We start from the raw sequence: 21,735 nt of genomic DNA, 5'->3' as shown, positions 1-21,735 counted from the left end.
ATAGGTAGCCATGGGCTGAGGTCCGACAGGTGGTGCGCAGATTATTCCGAACGCGCACCTATCAGGTTTTCTTGTTTCTCTTCGTCGGATGCAGCTGACTCTTGCTGCAGCAGTAGAGCACTGTGTGCATACTTTATCTTTTCCCAAGTGAACTTGTAACCATGCATTAAAATAAGTTTTATCTCTACTCCAGTCCTTGGCTGCTGGGATACATATGCCATCAGTGAAATTATATAAAGCCCCATAGTTCATGTAGTTACGTTCCTCCTGTGATTGTTGTAGCTCCAGTGGTGCATCAGCATTCTCTTGTGCTTGTATTCATCTCAAAGTTCCCAGTATCACAAGTCTCCAGAGTTGAAGTGTCCACTGTTGTTTCATTGCTTTGGATGTTTAATCTGGGGATTTAAAAAGAATGACCTGGTCATCACCAGGTGTTAGTTCCTGTCCATGTTGTGAATATCCACTGATCAGGGATGCATGTCTACCTGTGGGGACCGAACACGTCCTGGGGAATCCAGGTGTTAATTTATAGTCTTATCATCTCTACTCTTTCGAAATTATCTATATAGTCCCGTCGTGCTCGGGCTTCGTTCCCCACAACCCTTGCCCAGTTAGTAACCCATCTAATAATAATCCAAATGCCTATCAATACTACCATTATTCCCAGCCCCCCAAGTAGTCCATTCTCAAGTGTATTCTTCCATTCCCGATATCTCTTTGCGTACCAGGTGGTGTTTATTTCGGGGTCTGTCATCTGCTGTTGTCTTCATATACCTTCAGTTGGGACCAATGTTTCAATCGGCCCTTCCCTTTACCATTACCATTACCTTTACCATTCATGGCCATGAAACCATTGTCGATTGTTGTAAAAACCCATCTGGTTCACTTAATGTCCTTTAGGGAAGGAAATCTGCTGTCCTTACCTAGTCTGGCCTACATGTGACTCCAGACTCACAGCAATGTGGTTAACTCTTACATGCCCTCTGAAATGGCCTAGCAAGCCACTCAGTTGTACCTAACCGCTACGAAGTCAATAAAAAGGAATGAAACTGGACAGACCACCCGGCATCGACCTAGGCACCGGATATTGCCGTTCCTTCACTGTCACTGGGTCAAAATCCTGGAACTCCCTTCCTGTGGGTGTACCTACCCCACATGGACTGCAGCAGTTCAAGAAGGCAGCTCATCACCACCTTCTCAAGGGCAATTAGGGATGGGCAATAAATGCTGGCATAGCCAGTGACGCCCACATCCCATGAATGAATAAAAACAAACTTTGTCTCCCACAGCAGGCACCTTTGTCTGTTCCTCTTTCATGTCTGTTTCTATAGAACCTCCTGCCTCAACTCATGCAGTTGTCTGCACAACTCCTTCAAAAATCTTTTAACCCTTTCTCTTGCGGGTCCTATTCCTCACTACCTACTACGACATCCCCTGGCAACCTCATTGCCCTTCCTGTTATTATTAAGGTGTTCCCTCCAGGCACTTACCCATTGTCTCTCGAGACAAGAAGGCCAAAGAAGAAAAAAGAAGATTATTATAAAGTCATTTTCTCTATGTGAGTTGTCTCACCGTACTGGCTGCATTAACCATTTCATGCCATGCTGTTTCTCAAGTCAGTAAACATGTTTGACACCCATTCGTCAGTGCATTTCACCATGCATTTTGCATGTTAGTTGCTCTGCATGCAACAAATCACATCTGCACACTTACACTGCTATTCCAATGTCATGCCACACATTCTCAACTCTCAGGTGATCTTATCAAAAGATCAAAAATGGCCAGACTTTCAAATGTAGCTCTCTTAAAAACTCATATCTCCAAGAGAAAACTATCAATTGCCTGTGTATCTTCACTTTCCTGACTTTCACTGGAAAATTCTAGGCTTCTTGGAAATTTCACACTATTTTAATTTAGCTGTTTGAATTCTAATTTCACCATTTGTTTATCCCCAGAATTCCTTTATTAATTCTTGCATCAGCCAGATCTGATTGGCAATTCCCATTCATTGTAATTCTATTTCATTTTGAGCCCTGGAGAACCTTTACAATTAATATTCATAATTCCTTAAAACAGAAATCAAACATTTCCATTTGATTCCAGGCATTACTATATATTGTTTTTTTAAATCTTCGATGACATTTTAATTCCTTAAATAACTTGCCAAATTAAACTGGATTTTCGACATCTCAGATTATTCCAAATTCAAATAACAGTAAATTTCCCTTTGAATGCTTTAAATAACCACTCATATCAATTTAATTTTGTTTATCAATTCCAATTTCTTATGCCCAGACTTGGTGATATTGCATTTTTTTGCAATAAAGCCAGAAGTGCTTACAACTATCCCTCCTTCTCAAACACTTTGTCTCATTGATAAAGATAGCTGCAGCAAGGTTAATTTCTTTGCTTGTCTTCAAGGGGGCAGAGCAAAGCATTCTCAGCTGCGTCGCTTTACGTAACCCTTTTTTCCCTTATTGAAAAGAACTAAACTTCAATTTAAACGTTTTTTTAGTATCCTTAGGATTCTAAAACAACAAAATTTTTAGTAACATTACTTCAAAGGAAACCATCTCCATCAGGAAAGACAGCATTTTAGATTAAACTCCAGTTGTTCCCAAACTTTTAGCATCTTTTGTAAGAGATTTCTAGTCCAAGGATTTTATATGACCAAGATGATTCCAAATTCCGGTTCACGTCAATAAGCATTTAAAAGTTTTCCTCAACTTAACAGGTTAGTTAACCTTAATAGTATTAATTTAATTCAGACTTATTAAATTATAATACTTATTAACTACACACAGAACAGAATAGCACGTGCTTTTTTAAAAAAAGATAGGTAAATTACGTCATTTTTCTTCTTTCTTCAGGCGCCTTTTCAAATGACTGTAATAAAACCAAAAGCTAAAGAAAAAGTTATTTAACATTCTTACAACAAAAGACTTAACACCAGCTCCTTACACAAACTTTAATCTTCCCCATATCTCCTTTGCTTATCCTTCTCTCCCTTAAAACAACATCCAATGTTTTTGATATTTGCTACTTAAAAACAGTGAGTAAAATATGTCAAGTTTGGACTGCAAAATAAAGCAATAGCAGAGTTTCCAATTAAAGCAGTGTTTTAAACTTCAAATTGGATTTCTGCCAGACATCTTCAGACCTTCGAGGCTGAAGCTTATCTCTTAGAAAATTGTTCATTGCCTTTTTACAGTTGCAAAACCAACTTTTAAAATAAAAATAAAACTTTAACTCAAACTATAATTCAAGTTTATATCCCATTCCAGGGTGCACAATCTTAAATTGAAAAGAACACACTCAACAATCACTTTTCACACTCATTCAATTCCAAACAACTTAATAGACTCATGCTTTCAACATTCAAGCCAGACAACAAAGAGTTAACGACAGTCAGTTCTACAGAACACAAGTGCTACAGAACACAAGCTGTACATCCCAGGGACATTCAATTCATTTGTGGACGCTTCCAACATTCACACATTCGAATCAAAGACTTGTTTTTACTCTAAACATAGTCTTTTATGTCACTCTGCCATAAACCTAGTGAATGCTTTTCTTCTTTTTGTCACCACTCCCTTTGTTTTGCGGCAGGGTCGTGGGGTTTCCAACCTGATTTAATCTTTTTCTCTATTAATTTTTTATGTTTCTCTGCCAAATGGCGGGTAAGGGACCCTTCTGGCCCCCATTCGAGCTCTATCATTTCTATCTTTTCACTGGCCATTTTTGGATAGGATTAAAACTGTTAGAAATCTACTCTCAGAGGTCCGCTTTCAATCTAGCGCAACTTGTAGTCGACCGTCTCCTGGCTAACTGTCGGGTCACAAGTCTGTCAGTATTTCGTACAGCAAGCTTATGATATAATTCTTAAACACTTTAAGCAATTCCCGACAGCGCTCTACGTATCTTAACGAACTACCTACCACCGTTTGACTATTGGTCAGACCCTGCTCACAGGTTTGAAATTCGTTGGTGACTGAACACCACCCGGGCCCGGCATTATGAGTAAATATACTCACCCGGTATTTCCGATGGTATCAAACGACCGCCGAATCCTGCTGACTACGCCAATTATTAGTGGGAATGATTCTGAAAGAATCATTCGACACTCGCGTCTGCTCCAAACGTCAAATAGTTTATTGGGTTATGCCGGCAGAGAGTAGGTCACCGGGCAATCCAGATTCCTCTCCACCAAACAAAGGAAAATCATCAATACTTATACAGTTTCAAACAGTTACTCAGCCCATCCCGGCTGGATACGGACCAATCATAGTGATTATAGATTATATAAATTGATTGGGAATTCTTGCTGGGACTGGCGCTCGAAGCTGTTGCCCACCTCCCGGAGGACGCAGGAAGCTTGCTCGTTGGTGGCGGAGGCAAATAATTGGTCCGGATCTGCCGGCCCAGGATGTAGAGGATGAAGCTCCAGACTGCAGATGCGCTTTGAGCCGCATCAGAGTACCTGAACGAAGTGAGGTACAACAAAGGCAAGGTCTCCTACAATGCTGTATACTGGGGCTTGCTGATATTGAGGAGGCCATGCAGGCTATGGGCTGGCCTGCTCACCAGGGTCGCGATCCACTTGTTGACGAAGACGATGCAGATGGAAGCAAATAGGTTCACCGAGAGCCCGATTTACCTGATGAGGTCCTTTCTTAAGTGCATTACTACTAACCAATGAATGAAGGTACCCCACCAGCATTCAGATCACTAGAGGACAATGGTGGAAGCTGATGAAATGTTTTATTACCTGCACCCCCTTCCTACACCCCCTCCCCCTTCGCGCCCCCCCCATCCAAGTTCCCCGCCCGCGCCCCCCTCCCACCTCACCCCTTTCGCAGCCCCTTGTCCCCACCCCCTCGCACCCCCTTCCCAGCTCCCCCCTCGCACCATCTTCCCCTGCACCCCTTCCCCTACCACACTGCAACCCGCTTCCCAGCTCCCCTTCGCACCCCCTTCCCTCCACCCCTTCCCACTGCACCCGTCCCCCTCGCACCCCCTCCCCCCTTCCCCCTTCCCCCTACCTCCTCCCACTGGCATCCACCTATCCCTGAGCAAGGGCCCTAACAACCCCACTGCCTTGTGGGCGTCTCGGGAGAGACCAAGGCTAAGGGAGTAAACCCAAACAGAAAATCCAGAGCAGTACCCCGAAGGCGGTCATGTGTCACCTTTGGCATATTTCCGGCAGTTCCTGCAGCCACACCAGTGCCAAACGTCATGCTCTGCACTCCTTTGGACCCCACCAGGGAGGCCGAGAGGGGGCTTTGACGCTTGGGCAACTCATAACCTCCATACATCCGCCCAGGCATGCGCCATGGAGAGGTCACTCCATAGTCGCCTCACAGCGACCAAAACAACACGGAAGGCGGCAGTTATGGGTTATAAACTCAGCTCAATTGGCGTAGAGATTGGGCGCCACGGGTTGCCTTTGTCGGTGGGAGAGGTCATCGCATCTCACTGGACAGCTACCGCCCGCCTCAAACCGGGCAGCCCCAGGTCAGTAAGGTTCTGTCCCGCCACAGTCCATCTGCTTCAATGGGTGCTTGGAGCTCAGGGTCATTGCCTGAAAAGTGGACTGCAACACCGCACCAAACAGCACGACAAAAAATGGAAAGAAGTTACCAGCCCTTCATTTTGCAAGCTGGAATGTCAGAACTATGTGTCCTGGACTGTCGGATGACCTGACACAAATCAACGATTCTCGGAAGACCGCCATCATTAACAACAAGCTCAGTAGACTCAATGTGGACATTGCAGCACTTCAGGAGATACGCCTCACTGCGAGCGGATCTCTAAGAGAGAAAGACTACACCTTCGTCTGGCAGGGTAGGGATCCTGAAGAACCAAGACAGCATGGAGTGGGCTTCGCCATCAGAAACTCTTTGCTCAGCATGATAGAGCCACCCTCAAATGGCTCGGAACGCATACTGTCCATCCGACTGCTCACCGCCTCTGGTCCAGTACACCTACTCAGCATCTATGCTCCAACACTCTGCTCCTCACCTGAAGCTAAAGACCAGTTCTACAAGGAACTCCTTAATATCATTAGTCGCATCCCCAATACCGAACATCTGTTCCTGCTGGGGGTCTTTAATGCCAGGGTTGGGGCCGACCATGACTCATGGCCCTCCTGCCTTGGGCGCTATGGCATTGGAAGGATGAATGAGAATGGACAGAGACTGGGGGAAAGGAAATTATGATGCGATTAGGCAAGATTTAGGATGCGTAGGATGGGGAAGGAAACTGCAGGGGATGGGAATAATCGAAATGTGGAGCTTATTCAAGGAGCAGCTACTGCGTGTCCTTGATAAGTATGTACCTGTCAGGCAGGGACGAAGTTGTCGAGCGAGGGAGCCGTGGTTTACTAAAGAAGTTGAAGCGCTTGTCAAGAGGAAGAAGAAGGCTTATGTTAGGATGAGACGTGAAGGCTCAGTTAGGGCGCTTGAGAGTTACAAGCTAGCCAGGAAGGATCTAAAGGGAGAGCTAAGAAGAGCAAGGAGAGGACACGAGAAGTCATTGGCGGATAGGATCAGGGAAAACCCCAAGGCTTTCTATAGGTATAGCAGGAATAAAAGAATGACGAGAGTTAGATTAGGGCCAATCAAGGATAGTAGCGGGAAGTTGTGTGTGGAATCAGAGGAGATAGGGAAAGCGTTAAATGAATATTTTCCGTCAGTATTTACAGTAGAGAAAGCAAATGTTGTCGAGGAGAATACTGAGATTCAGACTACTAGGCTAGATGGGATTGAGGTTCACAAGGAGGAGGTGTTAGCAATTTTGGAAAGTGTGAAAATAGATAAGTCCCCTGGGCCAGATGGGATTTATCCTAGGATTCTCTGGGAAGCCAGGGAGGAGATTGCAGAGCCTTTGTCCTTGATCTTTATGTCATCATTGTCGACAGGAATAGTGCCGGAAGACTGGAGGATAGCAAATGTTGTCCCCTTGTTCAAGAAGGGGAGTAGAGACAGCCCTGGTAATTATAGACCTGTGAGCCTTACTTCGGTTGTGGGTAAAATGTTGGAAAAGGTTATAAGAGACAGGATTTATAATCATCTTGAAAAGAATAAGTTCATTAGCGATAGTCAGCACGGTTTTGTGAAGGGTAGGTCGTGCCTCACAAACCTTATTGAGTTTTTCGAGAAGGTGACCAAACAGGTGGATGAGGGTAAAGCAGTGGATGTGGTGTATATGGATTTCAGTAAGGCATTTGATAAGGTTCCCCACGGTAGGCTATTGCAGAAAATACGGAAGTATGGGGTTGAAGGTGATTTAGAGCTTTGGATCAGAAATTGGCTAGCTGAAAGAAGACAGAGGGTGGTGGTTGATGGCAAATGTTCATCCTGGAGTTTAGTTACTAGTGGTGTACCGCAAGGATCTGTTTTGGGGCCACTGCTGTTTGTCATTTTTATAAATGACCTGGAAGAGGCTGTAGAAGGGTGGGTTAGTAAATTTGCGGATGACACGAAGGTCGGTGGAGTTGTGGATAGTGCCGAAGGATGTTGTAGGGTACAGAGGGACATAGATAGGCTGCAGAGCTGGGCTGAGAGATGGCAAATGGAGTTTAATGCGGAAAAGTGTGAGGTGATTCACTTTGGAAGGAGTAACATGAATGCAGAGTACTGGGCTAATGGGAAGATTCTTGGTAGTGCAGATGAGCAGAGCGATCTTGGTGTCCAGGTACATAAATCCCTGAAAGTTGCCACCCAGGTTAATAGGGCTGTTAAGAAGGCATATGGTGTGTTAGCTTTTATTAGTAGGGGGATCGAGTTTCGGAGCCACGAGGTCATGCTGCAGCTGTACAAAACTCTGGTGAGACCGCACCTGGAGTATTGCGTGCAGTTCTGGTCACCGCATTATAGGAAGGATGTGGAAGCTTTGGAAAGGGTGCAGAGGAGATTTACTAGGATGTTGCCTGGTATGGAGGGAAGGTCTTACGAGGAAAGGCTGAGGGACTTGAGGTTGTTTTCGTTGGAGAGAAGGAGGAGGAAAGGAGACTTAATCGAGACATATAAGATAATCAGAGGGTTAGATAGGGTGGATAGTGAGAGACTTTTTCCTCGGATGGTGATGGCAAACACGAGGGGACATAGCTTTGAGCTGAGGGGTGATAGATATAGGACAGATGTTCGAGGTAGTTTCTTTACTCAGAGAGTAGTAGGGGCGTGGAACGCCCTGCCTGCAACAGTAGTAGACTCACCAACTTTAAGGGCATTTAAGTGGTCATTGGATAGATATATGGATGAAAATGGAATAGTGTAGGTCAGATGGTTTCACAGGTCGGCGCAACATCGAGGGCCGAAGGGCCTGTACTGCGCTGTAATGTTCTAAAAAAAAAGACTGCTTGAGTTGTGTACCTATCATAACCTCTACATCACCAACTCGCTCTTTCATACTAAACTCTGTCACCAGGTTTCTTGGAGGCACCCAAGATCACGTCGTTGTCACCAGCTAGACCTCATTGTCACAAGGCGAGCCTCTTTAAACAGCTTTCAAGTCACACGCACTTTCCACTGTGCGGACTGCGACAGCGACCACTCCCTGGTGTGCAGCAAAGTTAGACTCAAACCAAAGAAGCTGCATCACTCCAAGCAGAAGGGCCGCCCGCGCATCAACACTTACAGAATTTCTTATCCACAGCTGTTACATAAGTTTCTAAATTTACTTTAAAAAGCCCTTCAAAACACTCCTACAGGGGATGCAGAGACCATGTGGGCCTAAATCAGAGACGTCATCTATGATTCAGTCGTGACCGCCTATGGCAAACGTGTGAAGCAGAATGCAGACTGGTTTCAATCTCACTTTGAAGAGCTGGAACCTGTCATAGCCGCTAAGCACATTGCACTGTTGAACTAGAAGAAAGCCCCCAGTGAGTTAACATCCGTAGCCCTTAAAGCAGCCAGAAGTGCGGCACAAAGAACAGTCAGGCGCTGCACAAATGACTACTGGCAACACCTAGCAGTCATATTCAGCTCGCCTCTGACACCGGAAACGTCAGAGGAAAGTATGATGGCATTCAGAGAGCTTTTGGGCCAACCATCAAGAAGATCGCTCCCCTTAAATCTAAATCAGGGGACACAATCACTGACCAACGCAAGCAAATGGACCGCTGGGTGGAGCACTACCGAGAACTGTACTCCCGGGAAAATGTTGTCACTGAGACCGCCCTCAATGCAGCCCAGTCTCTGCCAGTCATGGATGAGCTGGACATACAGCCAACAAAATCGGAACTCAGTGATGCCATTGATTCTCTAGCCAGTGGAAAAGCCCCTGGGAAGGACGGCATTACCCCTGAAATAATCAAGAGTGCCAAGCCTGCTATACTTTCAGCACTCTACGATCTGCTTTGCCTGTGCTGGGACGAGGGAGCAGTACCACAGGACTTGCGCGATGCCAATATCATCACCCTCTATAAGAACAAGGGTGACCACGATGACTGCAGCAACGACCGTGGAATCTCCCTGCTCAGCATCTTGGAGAAAGTCTTTGCTCGAGACGCTTTAAACAGGCTCCAGAAGCTGGCTGAGTGTGTCCACCCTGAGGCAAAATCTCAATATGGCAAAACCGAGGCTGACGTTCTTATATGACTAACAACAAAGAGATTACTTCCCCTTGGACTTCTTAAGCTAATCCCCTTCGTGTTCCCTTACTCATAGTCGGTTAATTCCCAACACTATGCTAACCCTCTTTTCTAAGGTTTGGTCAGGACATGCGGAGGTAAATCTCCACACGCCTGCGAGTTGAGTATTCTGCAGGCTGTAGATGAAATGCTCACCCCGCTGACTTTGGCTGCCGGGTCGTGTCTTCTACGATCAAAGTCCTTGGGGGCCGTACCCATTCTTTAGGGCATGCGACTTCCTTTGGTCCTGGTTGTAGAGAGAGCAGCATGCTCTGATCTACTGTCCTGTCGAGCTGTGTTAGCCACTGTGCCACCCATATATAGGTGAAAGTTATGCCACAGATGTACAGAGCTCTAGTTAGACTCACTCTGAAATAAGAACATAAGAAATAGGAGTAGGAGCAGGCCATGCGTGGAGGAGGCGGGCTGTCTGTCCCCGGCAATGGCGTCAGCTGTCTGTGCGCAGGCACTAGTGCCATTTTCAAAGGACTGTCAGCCCTACCGGGAAATTTAAATATGTTAAGGGAAATGGAATTGAAATAAGTAAAAACATCTCTTTTTCCCCTCTCCCACACCCCTCAAAACAATTAAATTAATTATGTGCCCTTTCCCCCCAAAACACTTATCTTTACCATCTGACCTCCCCCCCCCCCTCCAAAACGCACTGCACTTTCAACTTCAACCCTTCTCACCATCCCTTCACTCACGACACTAAATTGACCTCACTCCCCCCTGCACTGATAAACTTACATCAGCCCCCCACAGGTGTTTTGCCTCGTTTCCCCGAACGGGGATTCAAAGTCACGGCAGTGCCGGCCACCGAGCTAAAGATCGTGGTGGGACATCAGGAGAAGATGTGAGATTCACTAAAACAATTATTTTAATTTATTTAAATAGTTAAATTGCCGTCCCACCACCAAGCGGCGGGGTGAGGGGGGGGGGCCACCACGAGGCCTCACCGCCGTTGGTAATATTGAGGTCTGTGGCGGGCCTCATCCGGGGCCATCTTCAGGCACCCCCCTGCCATGGATCCCGATGTCAAGAGCTCCTTAAAATCCAGTCCACTAAATCTGTCCAAGTCTGTTTGCAACTTTCTACTCCATCTTCACAATTTACTGTGTCACCAAACTTTGTGTCATCAGCAAACCTAGATGTACGGCTCTGTATTCCTTCATTCAAATAACTTAAAATTATAGTGAAAAACTTCAGATTCGGTACAGGTTCCTGAGGACACCACGAGTCACTTCCTGTCAATTTCAGTACATATTCATCATCCTTGAGTCTCAGTCTTCTAGCACTTAGTAATTCACTATAGTTATTATTCATGTATAAACTGGGTTCTGTACAGCTTGTGTTTGTGCTTTGAGACATTCCCTGATTTGAGGCTGGGTGATTCCAGATTCTGGGAGGTCAAACCTAGGTTAGACCATCACACAGTCTTGTGACTGAGGGGAAAACAAACAAATGACCCAGGATCTCCTCGCCAGGCCAGAAAGGAAGATGCTGAGGGTGGAAGTGAGAACTGACAGCCTAAGTATTGTAATTGTCACAAGGTGGAATATCTGTGTGCAGAATTCTGGAAGCTGTGCAGTAAACCCATGAGACTTATTAGGGTGCAAAAAGCCACTGCAGTGAAAGGGGCCCTGATAGAGAGTACAGCAGATCAGGCTGTAGCTCTGACTGTAGCTGTAAGGCTAAATACAAAAACCACTGTGAGTGTAGGGGTTGTGAAAGAGATACCTGAGAGTTACAGGGAATTCTTGTCGAAAGGAAAGTAACTCTTATCCCCCAAGTGAGGCAGGCAAACTTATAGTTATACTTAAGGATACAGGAGCCATCCAAACTCTTTTGCTGGGGAAAGGAATAACGTTTCCACAAGACAGCACACTAAATGCCAAGGCTTTAGTAAATGGTATTATACGGGTATATACCTGTACCTTTGAATTGAGTGCACCTAGAGTGTGACCTAATGTCTGGAACGGTAATTGTAGGAGTTGTCCATAGTTTGCCATGAGAAGGAGTTGCCCTACTCCTGGGGAATGATTTGGCCAGAGCAAAGGTAGTAGCTTCTCCAGTAGTCACGGAAAAAACAAGTGAAGTTAAGGAGACAGAACAGCTGCAGGAAAAGGTTACAGGAATTTTTCCTTCATGTCTAGTAACCCGAGCAATGGCTAAACAAGTTCCATTGTCAGAAGTAAAATTGGCAATCCGTAAGATAATCGAATATCTGAAACTTTCTTTGGGGATTTGGATAATCCAATGAAAATGTTTAATAAATCTTAGGAACAGAGGAACATAGGAGCAGAAGTAGGCCATTCAGCCCATCGAGCCTGCTCCACCATTCAATATGATCATGGCTGATCATCCACTTCAATGCCTTTTTCTCGAACTGTCCCTATATCCCATTATGTTATTGGTATTTAGAAATCTGTCAATCTCTGCTTTAAACATACACAATGATTGAGCTTCCACAGCCCTCTGAGTAAAGAAATTTCTCCCCATCTCTGTCCTAAGTGGCTTCCCCCTTAGGTTGAAATTGTGTCCCCTGGTTCTAGACTCCCCAACCAGGGGAAACATCTTACCTGCATCTACCCTGTCTATCCCTTTAAGTATTTTGTAGGTTTCAATGAGATAATCTCTCATTCTTCGAAACTCTAGAGAATACAGGCCCAGTTTTCCCAATCTCTTCCAAGGACAGTCCTGCTATCCCGGAAACAAATCTGGTGCACCTTTGTTGCACTCTCTTTATGGCAATAATATTCTTCCGAAGGTTAGGGGATCAAAACTGCACACAGTAGTCCAGGTGCAGTCTAACCAAGGTTCCAGACAATTGAAGCATGTCTTCACTACTCCCGTACTCAAATCCTCTTGCGACAAAGGCGAACACACCATTAGCCTTCTTAATTGTTTGCTGAATATAGGACTGGTCGATTCAATCTCTCCTCATGCATCAATCCTGCCATCCCAGGAATCAGCCTAGTAAATCTTATTTGCACTCCCTCCATGGCAAGAACATCATTCCTCAGATAAGGAGACCAAAACTGCACACAATACTCCAGATGTGGTCTCACCAAGGCTCTGTATAACTGCAGAAAGACATCCTTGCTCCTGTACTCAAATCCTCCTGCAATGAAGGCCAACATACCATTCGCCTTCCTAACTGCTTGCTGCACCTGCATGCTTACTTTCAGCGACTGGTACACAAGGACACCCAGGTCTCGTTGCACCTCCCCCTTTCCCAATCTGTCACCATTCAGATAATAATCTGCCTTACTGTTTTTACAACCAAAGTGGATAACCTCACATTTATCCACTTTATACTGCGTCTGCCATGCATTTGCCCACTCACCCAACTTGTCCACATTGGAGCCTCCCCACAGCTCACATTCCCCCCCAGCTTTGTGTTGTCTGCAAACTTGGAAATGTTACATTTAGTTCCCTCACCCAAGTCATTAATATATATTGTGAATAGGGGGGCCCAAGCACTGATCCCTGCGGTACCCCACTAGTCACTGCCTACCACCCGGAAAAAGACCCATTTATTCCTACTCTCTGTTTCCTGTCTGTCAACAAATTTTCAATCCATGCCAGTATATTACCCCCAGTCCCATATGCTTTAATTTTGCACACGAACCTCTTATGTGGGACCTAATCAAAAGCCTTCTGAAAATCCAAATACACCACGTCCATTGGTTCTTCCTTATCTATTCTACTGGTTATATCCTCAAAAAACTCCAGTAGATTTGTTAAGCATGATTTCCCTTTCGTAAACCTATGCTGACTTTGTCCAATCCCGTTTATGCTTTCCAAGTGTTCTGCTATCACATCCTTTATAATAGACTCTAGCATTTTCCCCACGACTGATGAAAGGCTAACTGGTCTGCAGTTCCCTGTTTTTTCTCTCCCTCCTTTTTTTAAATAGTGGGGTTACATTTGCCATCCTCCAATCTGTAGGAATTGCTCCAGAGTCTATAGAATTTTGGAAGATGACCACCAATGCATCCACTATTTCCAGGGCCACTTCCTTTAGTACTCTGGGATGTAGATTATCAGGCCCTGGGTATTTGTCAGCCTTCAACCCCAGTAATTTCCCTAGCACTATTTTTTACTAATTCTTCTCATTGGTCTGCATCTAAATATGAGAGAATAGTGTCCAACCTCCCTAACAATTCAGTATTAGCTAACTGAATAGTAGGAGGTTCAATTTGAGAATTGTCTAGACCTCCTTCTGCCTCATCCTCACTATCCCTTTCATCCTTCGCTGTCCGTACTATCTGACATACCTCTGCTTGCTTATCCTGCTCCTGCAGATGATATTATTCCAAAATATTGATACGACATAATCGATTCTTTTTCTGACAATCTTGGGTGTCAATCAAATAATTTTCTTCACCAATTCTCTTGATTTAGTTTTGAGCTATCTGAATCAAAAGAGGGTATTTACTACAGGTAAAGAGTGAATGGGGATGAGAGTGAAAATGTGTTTTAAAATGTTTTCATCTGTTATTTTACAGTTTGTAATGAAACACAGTTAAAAATGGTATTTCATTCTTCCAAGGGTGGAGGTGTTATTAAAGTGCTTCTGTTTATGTTAAATATATTTGTTGAGCAATTCATAGTCAAACTGAAGAAATTTTGGACCAGTTTTTCATGACGATCATCAAGAGGACACTGAAAGGACTTGTTTGACAACAACATAGAAACACAGAAATATAGAAAATAGGAGCAGGAGTAGGCCATTTGGCCCTTCGAGCCTGCTCTGCCATTCACTATGATCATGGCTGATCATCCAACTCAGTAGCCTGTTCCGACTTTCGCCGCATATCCTTTGATCCCTTTAGACCCAAGAGCTATATCTAACTCCTTTTTGGAAACATACAATGTTTTGGCCTCAACTGCTTTCTGTGGTAGCGAATTCCACAGGCTCACCACTCCCTGGGTGGAGAAATTTCTCCTCATCCCAGTCCTGAAAGGTTTACCTCGTATCCTGAGACTATGAACCCTGCTTCTGGACTGCCCCACCATCGGGAACATATTTCCTGCATCTACCCTGTCAAGTCCTGTTAGATTTATAGGTTTCTATAAGATCCCCCCTCACTCTTCTGAACTCCAGCGAATATAATCCTAACTGACTCAATCTCTCCTCATACGTCAGTCCCACCATCCCAGGAATCAGTCTGGTAAACCTTCGCTGTACTCCCTCTATAGCAAGAATATCCATCCTTAGATAAGGAGACCAAAACTGCACACAATATTCCAGGTGTAGCCTCACCAAGGCCCTGTATAATTGCAGCAAGATATCCCTGCTTCTGTACTCAAATCTTCTCGCTATGAAGGCCAACATACCATTTGCCTTTTTTACCACCTGTTGCACCTGCATGCTTACCTTCAGTGACTGGCGTATGAGAACACCCAGGTCTCGCTGCATATTCCCCTCGCTCAGTTTATAGCCATTCAGATAATAATCTGCCTTCCTGTTTTTGCTACCAAAGTGGATAACCTCACATTTATTCATATTATACTGCAGCTGCCATGCATTAGCCCACTTGCTCAACTTGTCCAAATCACTCTGAAACCTCTCTGCATCCTCCTCACAACTCACCCTCCCACCCAGTTTTGTGTCATCTGCAAATTTGGAGATATTACATTTAGTTCCCTCATCTAAATCATTAATGTACATTGTGAATAGCTGGGGTCCTAGCACCAATCCCTGCGGTACCCCACTAGTCACTGCCTGCCATTCGGAAAAAGACCCTTTTATCCTTACTCTTTGTTTCCTGTCCGCCAACCAATTTTCTATCCATTGCAATACACTACCCCCAATCCCATGGGCTTTAATTTCGCACGCTAATCTCTTATGTGGGACTTTGTCGAAAGCCTTCTGAAAGTCCAAATAAACCATATCCACTGGCTCCTCCTCATCAACTCTACTAGTTACATCCTCGATGAATTCCAGTAGATTTGTCAAGCATGATTTCCCTTTTGTAAATCCATGCTGACTCTGCCTGATTCTATCACTGTTCTCTAAGTGCTCTGATATAAAATCTTTGATAATGGACTCTAAAATTTTCCCCATGACCGACGTTGTGCTGCCTGGTCTATAATTCTCTGCTTTCTCTCTACCTCCCTTTTTAGATAGTGAGGTTACATTAACTACCCTCCAATCTGTAGGAACTGTTCCAGAGTCTATAGAATCTTGGAAGATGACCGCCAATGCATCCACCATTTCTAGGGCTACTTCCTTAAGTCCTCTGGGATACATACCATCAGGCCCTGGGGATTTATCAGCCTTCAATCCCATCAATTTCCCCAACACCATTTACTGGTTGTTGCATGACTCGAGATAAAAATAGAACAGAAACCCTGGTCATTGGGGAAGGTGTATGTAGAGAAGTGACAAGGCAGAAGGTGGACTTTCTTTTTCCAGCTTCATTTTTGAATTGTTTGGAGTTGGGAATGAACTCTTTGAAAGGGGTTGGCATTTTAAAAAATAAAACTGAAGGACAGACCCCCAGCTCAGCCCAGCCTATTCCATCTCTTTAAAAAGCTTGCAGAAGAAGAAGAGAACTTCCAAGAAGAGAAGAAAATTCCCAAGGAAAGAGAGAAGACCACAACCCAGCTCAGCTTTCCAGCACCTCTCGAAAAGATCCTGAGAAGTCCACTGTGTCAACTCATGTTGTCTCCTGTCTTTGAACAAAAGCCTGCTAAATTAATTCTCAATGCTACCTAAAAAGAACTGTTCTAAAAGATTCCAGTGACTCATCTGATCCCACTGAGGCCAGATGGTATGCCAGTTTTGGAACACAACATATCCCATCTGCTGTTTATTCAAGAATGTGTAAGTATTCAGCTCAAGTGTTTTTTTTTGTAAGAGAGCTCTAAACAAAAATCCTTTTTATTTTTACTGTTAACTGTATGTGTGTATGCATGTGTGTGAGGAGCGAAGGTAAAGGAGAACTGTAATATTTCAATCTGTGAGTGTATGCTTTACTTCATTACTGGTTCAGACGTGTTTTCTAATAAACTGTTAACTTTGTTGCTTATTAAAGAAACCTAGTCGGTGTGTTTTCTTCTGGGAAAAGTTGTTGCAAGCTGTTGCAAGCTGCTCTGAAAACATTTCCATTGTCTGGGGCACTGCACGTGCTCCAGTCCCTGTTGTAAGTTGCTCTGAAAACATTTCCATTGTCTGGGGCACTGCACGTGCTCCAGTCCCTGTTGCAAGCTGCTCTGAAAACATTTCCATTGTCTGGGGCACTGCACATGCTCCAGTCCCTGTTGTAAGTTGCTCTGAAAACATTTCCATTGTCTGGGGCTATGTGCAGGCAGTACATGTGCTGCAGTCCAGCGAACAACTTTCCATCTAAACGGTCACTTTCGTTTTTGTAACGTTTCAATGGAGTGCATTCTGTATTTCTTATCTCATCTCATGTTTCCCGTGTGGTCCCTTAATAGCCTTCCTGAACTGCAAACGTCGATGATGGCAACTTCAGTAGATTCCACAGAGCAGTTCCTTTCCACCTTCACAACCCAGGAGTTCGAGAGTTATGACGACTTCAGCAGTAAACTTGAGATGTTTCAACAGGTAGCATGGTCTGCAGGCACATCCTGTGATGTGCCTTGTTATGTTTCACTATGTTAACAATGCTATTTAAATGTGCTTTGCTGTTGTGCTTACAGGCAACAGGGAGTCTATTTAAAAAAGTGAGCACCCATACGCTTGAGAGGGAAAACAAGAGACGGCGAGTCGAAATTCCCATCCGCTTTAAGTATGCCTCGGTGAGGCTGTGCTGTGTACACTATGGGCAGCCACGCATCCGTTCCACTGGAGTGAGACCGAATCAGAGGTAGGTGCTGCGGTCACTACATTTCCACTTGTGTAGCTTGTCAGTCCTGTAAAGATGTTCCTTGATGTGCATTGAACCAAGGTTAGATTTGCAGTATCAATACATCTCGTCAGTGAGATCCTGTGCCCACAAAGCCACGCGCATACCACCCCCGTGTCTACGGACTGCCTTTGTTGTGATTTCCTGGATGGAGCAATGGCTGGTCGATCACCTCTGCGCAACCTCCTCTGCACTGCAAAACAGGTGCGCACCAGATTTTGGGACTTTGTCATGGTGCACATGTAAACTGCTGCCAACAACACACCTGAGGATGGCTGACGTTTTGGTGAGGGCACGAGGAACTTGGGGCGTGCTCATTGAATGTCTGTGTAACTTTTCAGGTATCTCGCCCTGGGCTGTCAGGTCTTCATCAGTGTGAAATTCAATACGAGCAAGAACAAACTGTGTGTCAGCTCCTACCATCTTGTACATACTGGTCATGTTTTGCATCCAGAATGTTTACGCTTCTATGCAAGGAGACGACGACTGAACCACGATGAAAGGCAGAAGGTAGAAGAGTTGGTCAAGCTGCAGGCTGGGAACAAACAGCTGAAGGATTATATCGAGCGTTCATTCAATAAGACCGTGACCCTTAGTGACATTAGAAATGTAAAATCCCGGCTCAAAACAGGGGATGACAGCATGGATGCGCTGTGTGATACGGTGGAGAAGATTCAGCAGGACGGGGCGGCAGTACGGGTTGGCCTGCAGGGAAGCAACATCCTCTATATTGCCTTCATGACACCAGCTATGAAGTCCCACCTGCAGGCCTTTCCTGAACTGCTGTTCATGGATGGAACGTACAAAGTGAACAAATGCGGCTACCCTCTGTACCAGGTGATGGTGCAGGACAATGTTGCTAGGGGCAGGGCTGTGTTCTATGCCATGGTGAGGAATGAGACGGCTCAGATGCTGGACGAGATTGTGGGTGTTTTTGTCGATTTCATGGGATCCAGCGCCTGCCGCGTGAGATCAGCCATTGTGGATAAAGACATCAATGAGATCAATGCGATCAGGAAGCATCTCCCAGCTGCAACGGTTCTCCTCTGTCAGTTCTATGTGATGCACAGCATGAGGAGGAAGATCAGCAGCTACCCACTGAATGGTGAACAGAGGGATCAGTTGTTTATGATCTGCAAGGAAATGGTTCATGCACCTTTGGAGGAGAAGATCACAAGTTGTGTAGAAAGGATTGGACATCTCTACCCACCCCTGCAGGACTACCTGCTTACAAACTGGATTCCACAGAAGGAGATGTGGGCAGCATGTTCACGCGGTAAAGTCCTAACGTTTGGGAACAACACCAACAATCGCATTGAGTCAGAGAATGGCAAGATAAAGCACCTGCTCCACTCCTCCTCATCCATGAAGGAATGCATCTCAGCGCTGATCTTCCACAATATTGTCCTGGATCGGGAGCGCTCCTATTACACATTCCTGCAGGGAGCCTCTTTCAAGCGCATCGCTGAGGCACCAGCAGATCTACAATCATTTTGCACGGGATTCACCGGTCATGCTGTGAAGCTGATGCATCAGGATCATAGCCACATTCAGCGAGTACATGTCAAGGAGCAGGATGAAGGCACAGTGACTGTGATTTCTGGTGCCAAACAGTACACACTGCAGATACATGATGGCCAGGCTACCTGCAGCTGCATCTGCTCCATTCAGACTTTATTGCCCTGCAAACATGCTATTGTTGTGCAGAGGCATCTGGGTCTGTCTTTAGACAGGCTTGCCCCGACTGCCGCTGGCGTGCATCTCAGACACCGACGACGACAGGCATGGCTGCTGCCATTGTGATTACAGAGGAACAGCCAAGGCCCCTCAGCTACAATGAAAAATACCACTTGCTTTCAGATCAATGGTCCCAGCTACAACAGGCCGTTCTGCAGAGTGGAACGGCATCATTCATGCGGAAACTGGACTGGCTGCGGCAACAGACTGTCCGCTGGCAGCAAGGACTGGCTGATGAGATGGAGTCATTTACTATGCCCAACAATTGCCCGGAAGCACCTTCGGATGGAGGTGGCCACGCGCTGGACATCAGTCGCGTGCCACAATCCATGGATCCTGAGCGTTTCACCCCCTGGCCTAATGATCTGATGGACCATACATTCGCCTGCCTGTTCAAAGCTCCACTTCCCCCACCTACAGTACCCTCTCCTTGCTGTTCAGTTACACAGTCACCTGTTCCTACAACCATCAGAGCAGTGCACATGGACACACAGCCACCTGTTCCTGCACCCATCAGAGCCGTGCACATGGACACACTATCACCTGTTTCCCTATCCGCCCTTGAAACAACCATGCAGAGCCTTGTGAGACTCCGCAATTGCCAACTGCTGCCTGTCAAGCAGAGAGGGCATCCAAAGCGGTCAAGCACTTGAGGAACATTCAGCAAGAAGAGACTGAGCACTGAAAGAAACAAGCATGCCGTGTCCAGTGGTAGCACGAATGTGAATGCTCTTGCTGTGTACACAACTGGTGAGGTGGGAGTGCAGCCACACCGTTCTCCATCCTCAGTGTTGCTTTAAGGCAAAGGTAGGTAAGAGTGAAAGAAATGGAAGGTGATGCTGATAGTAGTAGGCAGGATTAAATGGGAGCGGATGGGAAGGCGCAGGAGTAGCATAATCACTAGCAGGGAACAGCTGGGCTAAATGGCCTGCTTTATGTTCATAGTCCAAAAGAAATGTGCTTCTTTTTCCAGCACCCTCACATCATTCATGTTTTCCCTGAGAGCAGCATTGAACCATCACGAGATAGGGGCAGTTACATCATCCTGACTCCTACAGCTGAGGTGGGTACGAAGTGATTCATTGGCAGTGTTATCAGTACATGCCTTTACTGCAGAACATAAAGCATGCTCAACAGTAATTTCATTGGAGGGGGAAAGCTCTGACACTGATGTTCTTTCCTTATTTCTTTTCATGTAAAACGTGCCCTTGAGAAAACAATCCTTGAGACTTAAGGACGGCATTCAAGCAAAGGAGGCAGTGCGGGAGAGGACGCAAGGATGTGCTGATTCCTGCATCTACCATGGGTAATAAGTGCTTCATTGGCGACGTTATCAATTGGTGCCTTCACTGCAGAACTTAAAAAGGTGTGCACAACAGTAATTTCAGTGGATGGAGGGAGGCAAGCTCTGACTCTGATTTGCTTTATTTCTTTTCATGTAAAACATGCCGTCGAGAAAACAATCCTTGAGACTAAAGGACAGCATTCAAGCAACGAAGGCAACTGGATCATGCTGCAGAGCTTGTCACGATGTGGAAAGGAACATTGCATTTATGGATGAATTGGGAGTGCACATTGGGATGCGCTTGGGGAACATTCACCAAGAATAGACTGAGCTCAGACTCTTGTGACTTTGCCTTCTTCACATGGACAATACAGTAGTGGAATAGAGAGCCAAGCGTTCATTCACCACAAGGCTCTCCAGGAACAATCTCTTTAGCTGTGCATAGCAGAGACTCGGCCTGTCTGTCTCACGGGAATGCTGGCAACACAACACTCATGTATCCATGCACAGCAGTTCCTCGGATGCTTAATGAACTTAATAAAACTTCTCAATAATTAAACCCAGAATTGTTGAGGTTTTGTTTTGGATGCTATTTCCCTGACCTTGCAACTGCACTTCAGATATTCAACTGTGCTGGAGGGGTGGAGGTAGAGGGGTGGAGGTAGGGGGGTAGAGGTAGGGGTGGAGGTAGGGGGGTAGAGGGAGGGGTGGGTGAAGAGGGGGAGGGAGGGGTGGGTGAAGAAGGAGAGCGGGGAGGAGTGGGGAGAGGGAGCATGCAAAAGGCAGGGACCAGACAGTGGCAATGCCTGAAGTACTGTTGAGAAGTTAGGGAGAAAGCAACTGTATTGGGGATCCGCAGCTGGAGAGAACGGCTGGATGGAGAGGGCCGGAAGCGAGAGGCCGGAGAGAGCCGCGGGGAGTGAGCGGCCGAAGACCTTGGTGTTGCCGGGTGCGGGGACCGGCGGGTAAGTCTTTTGCTGTTGTGTTTATGGCGCATGCACAGAAAAACGCTCCGCTGCTCCCCCCCACTCCCCGCTCTCTCCCTCCCCTCCTCCCTCCTTCCCTCCCCCTCCTCCCTCCCCTCCCTCCCCCTCCTCTCTCCCCCTCCCTCCTCCCTCCTCCTCTCTCCCCGCTCGCCCCGCTCTCCCCCCCCCTCGCCCCGCTCTCCCTCCCCTCCTTCCACCCGCTGTCACACC

General features: G+C 45.9%; 1 long non-coding RNA gene across 1 annotated transcript in view; it reads left to right on the top strand.

Moving 5' to 3' along the window:
- The window catches only part of LOC137374589 (uncharacterized), a 72,391-nt gene extending 51,299 nt beyond the window's left edge, over positions 1–21,092 (top strand). The window contains exons 3-4 of the long non-coding RNA XR_010975851.1: positions 17,312–17,478; positions 20,228–21,092. This is a non-coding gene — a long non-coding RNA (uncharacterized lncRNA). The remainder of the gene's footprint in view (positions 1–17,311; positions 17,479–20,227) is intronic.
- The last annotated feature ends 643 nt before the right edge of the window (positions 21,093–21,735 follow it).

The sequence above is a fragment of the Heterodontus francisci genome, chromosome 10, assembly GCF_036365525.1.
Source record: "Heterodontus francisci isolate sHetFra1 chromosome 10, sHetFra1.hap1, whole genome shotgun sequence".
NCBI lineage: Eukaryota > Metazoa > Chordata > Chondrichthyes > Heterodontiformes > Heterodontidae > Heterodontus > Heterodontus francisci.
Note: the sequence above shows the minus strand (reverse complement) of the source record. Positions and strands in the feature narration are given on the sequence as shown.